The sequence below is a fragment of the Sorex araneus genome, chromosome 3 (assembly GCF_027595985.1).
Source record: "Sorex araneus isolate mSorAra2 chromosome 3, mSorAra2.pri, whole genome shotgun sequence".
NCBI classification, from domain to species: Eukaryota; Metazoa; Chordata; class Mammalia; order Eulipotyphla; family Soricidae; genus Sorex; species Sorex araneus.
Genome location: NC_073304.1, coordinates 130,953,158 through 130,957,174, shown reverse-complemented (window position 1 = coordinate 130,957,174; position 4,017 = coordinate 130,953,158). Strand labels below are relative to the sequence as shown.

Genomic DNA, 4,017 nt, shown 5'->3' with positions numbered 1-4,017 from the left:
TACACACTTCTCAGGCTTTGCGGATACTTACTTATGTTTCACGACTGTGAAAACATAGAACTTATAAATCAAGAAGGAAAAATTATATCTGGTAACCATTTCTAGATTCTTTAAAGGTATTAACATCATTAACACTTTTTCAATAAAATGTTCTCTTTCCACCCAGTTTCCTACAATTTCCCTTGGGCTTGTGTCTCTCTTACCTCCTAAGTTATTCTGAGAATCAAAAATATTTCCTTTGAGGGCCTGTCTGTCAGACCTTCAATGGGGCCACCCCAATATCATGTTCTCTGGGACCGGTGTCATGGGTATCTCTGCCTGGGCCCTGCAGACAATGGATTTGAAAGATATTACCAGGTAACTGAAGTCCATTAAAAACCTCCAGAAAATCACCAAGTCCATGACAATGGTGGCAGCTGCAAAATATGCCTGCGCTGAGGAGCTGAAACCAGTACACATGTTTGAGATGTGGTCTTCAGCTGTCTATGAAAAAGCTGATATCCAAGCTCCTGGAAACGAGAAGCACCGCCTTACCTCTGTGTCCTTGGATGAGGGCTGTGCAGGGCTAATCACTCCTCCGGTGCCCACCCTTGTGGCAGCTGGAAAATAAGTTATGATTGTTAGCATCAGTGACAAAAAACAAGGGTGTATTTCACTCTAACCAGTTTCTAGTGACCTTCAAGGAATTGGAGGAGAACGCCCCTTGCTCTCAGAGATGCATTGGTCATCATCCTCAAGTTACTGAATTCTGGGTATAAAGTTGATGCAAGGTTGATGCATCTTGAATCGATTCTGGTCTGTCGTTTGTTACCAAACAGAAGAAAAGCCCATCTTTTCTTCTGATACCATTGCAAGGGCTAGAACATGCATATCAATGACGACATTGATGTTGACATACTGCAGAACTACCAGGAATATAATCTGGCCAACATCATCTACTAATCCCTGAAGGAGTCAACCATGAGCCAGCAGAATGCCAAGATATAGGCTGCGGACAGCGGAGACGATGGACAAACTCACTCTGACCGTCAGCCGCACCCGCCAGGCCGTCATCGCCAAGGAGCTGATTGAGATCATCTCAGATGCCACCACGCTGGATTAATGAAAACCAAGTTGCATCCTCAGACAAGAAGTAAAAAAAGAAACTTCAACACACTGATTATGGTTTGAGCTTATTGCTGTCCTCATGGAAAGAAATGGTTGGGCTGTCGAGTTGTAAAGACAGCAGATCTTTGTAAATTAGTTTGTAATAAACATTATCCAATAAAAATATGTATATTGTATATTATATTTATGCACACATATATGTTTCTTCCTGCAGTCAGAGTGATTGTACAGGCAGTAAGGAACTTGCCTTGCACGTGTCCAACCCAGATTCAAATCCTGGCACACCATATGGTTCCCTGAGCCTGTCAGGAATAATCCCTGTGTGCAGATCCAGGAGTAAACCCTGAGCATTGCCAGATGTGGTTCCCTCAAAAAAATTCCTCTGTGTCTTTGAGCTGTCACTCAAATCCATACCTATGTGAAGATGTCCCAGCAATGTAGAGAGCTATAGTAGACTTGAATTTTAATTACATAATTTCCCTCTCCACTTAACTGGAAGTTGAACTTTTTTATAATAGTAGGCAAAGAGCAAACACTCAATGTTACTTGAATGAATAAACAAATAACTGAATGAAGTAACCAAAAAAATTACACTCAGTGCTACATAGGGATAAACTCAAGGTACATATTGTTTTTCGGAGACAAATGATAGAAACCAAAGTCAGACCAACTTCCATTTAAACAGACATTTAACTGATTAATGTAACTGAAAATTTCCAAGGGTAGCTGAAACCAATAATTCAAACAATTAATCCCATCAGACTAGCTTCTCCTTGGATTTTGGCCTTGCTTTCCACTTTGTTTTTTTCTTTCTTTCTTTCTTTCTGAAACTCTGAATTGTATCATGAAACTATAGTCCTAACATCCTTCTAGGAGGAAAGGACAGGTGTCTTTTTCCAGTAGCCCAAGTGAAGATTAAGTATCTGACTTTGACTGTGTCACATGCCCATTAGGTAAGAAATAATTTTGAAGAATGAAAGTTCTCATTGTCTGGGCATAGAGCACCTAGAAAGTGGGTTAAGGTTAATGATGGAGTAACTATAATTTTTTTTAAAAAATACTCTGTTTTTCATACGTTGGGTATAAACAATTAATTAAAAAGGTTAAAGAGATTCTATGTGCAAACAGGTATCAAATGAATCAAATTAACAAGGGAAGTTTATATCAAAAGTTATAGTACTCTATATCTGAGCCCTTGGGCTTTACCTGTAGTCTTTCACCCTCCATTTTTCTTTTCTTTAAAAAAAATATTTTAGGGGATGGAGCAATAGCACAGCAGGTAGGGCATTTGCCTTGCACATGACCGACCCAGGTTCGATTCCCAGCATCCCATATGGTCCCCTGAGCACCGCCAGGAGTAATTCTTTTTTTTTTAATTTTTAAAATTTTATTGAATCACCGTGGGATAGTTACAAGCTTTCATGCTTGGGTTACAATCTCACAATGATCAAACAACCATCACTCCACCAGTGCACATTCCCCACCACCAATATCCTGGGTATACCCCCCCCTTTCCCACCTTCCCCCTGCCTGCCAGGAGTAATTCTTAAGTGCAAAGCCAGAAGTAACCCCTGTGCATCTCCAGGTGTGATCCAAAAAGCAAAAAAAAAAAAAAACTATATCTAAACACCATGATTCACAAAGTTTCTTATAATACAGTTATTTCAGATATTCAAAGTTCCAACACTAATTCCACCACCAATATTACTTTTCCTCCACTAAAGTCCCCAGTTTCCCACCCACCCCCCTTAGCAGACACAAAATAAATAATACTGCTCATTACAACATACATCCTATAATAGGGTTATTGGAGTTATTGTCTAAGGATTTATCGAGTTATTAGGTACTAGATGAGCCTTTTGTGTTACTGTTTTTGCTCATGAAGCCTAGTGGGCTTCTCTGCAACTTTTTCTCATCTGATGTTCTGTGCTCCCACTGCACTGTCAATACTGTAAAATTTGGAGATGTCCCATGGCTGCATATGTAGCTGCATGCTCCAAGATCTGTGGAACTAGGCTGGTTCAGCAGCTTAGCATCTCTCTGAGATTAGTCATGGAGCTAGGCCACTTATATGTCAGAGGAAGTGATCACTTCACCTTTTTCAATTGCATGGCTAGAACATTCAGATACAGCTGATATGAGCTCATGAAACCTCCTCTCAAAGGCATTGTGTATCTCTCACATTCTGTGCTTAAGCTTTTAATTCACCATTATGAAGGGTACTAGAAGAAGCCAACCAGTCATTTGATTACAAGTTCAGACCATGAAATGCAAAATAATTAAAAACCATGCAGCACCTTTTACAATGAGAGATTGGAACTGGTGGATAAACATTCCTTCATTCTCAGAAGATAGTTCCACGTAACCTCTTATGGGTCTAGAGCAAGAATGTGTTCAATTATGAGGCCTAATTGCTTTTTCTCAAAGTTTGTTTTCCTGTCTTTGCTTTTGCTCCCTTACATTGTTTCTCCAAATAACTTACCAGAACACAAATTCTTGCTTCACACTCTGCTTCTCAGCAGAGTCCATCTATGTTCACTCCAGCACTGTTCACAATAGCCAAAATCTAGAAACAGTCCAAGTATCCAAGAACAGATGACTGGATAAATAAATTGAAGCACATATACACAATGGAATACTATTCAGCTACAAGAAAAGACGAAATCATGCTATTTGCAGCCATAAGAATGACTCTGGAGAGTATCATGATGGGCTGAAGTTAGTCAGAAAAAGAAAGATTGATGCAGAATGACCTTCATATGTGGTATATGAAGTGATATAGTAAAGAACCAATGAATAAAGCTTAACATAAACAGAGAACTTACCTTTAATAGGAATCATGGTAGGGGGTATTGGAAATAGGATGGGGTTGTGAGAGGATTCGTGACATGGTGAAAGGAAGCTTACACT

The 4,017-nt window shown here is 39.6% G+C and overlaps 1 pseudogene; it reads left to right on the top strand.

The window, feature by feature from the left end:
• Positions 1-346: 346 nt before the first annotated feature.
• Positions 347-1,102, top strand: LOC101537922 (ATP synthase subunit gamma, mitochondrial-like; annotated as a pseudogene).
• Positions 1,103-4,017: the final 2,915 nt, after the last annotated feature.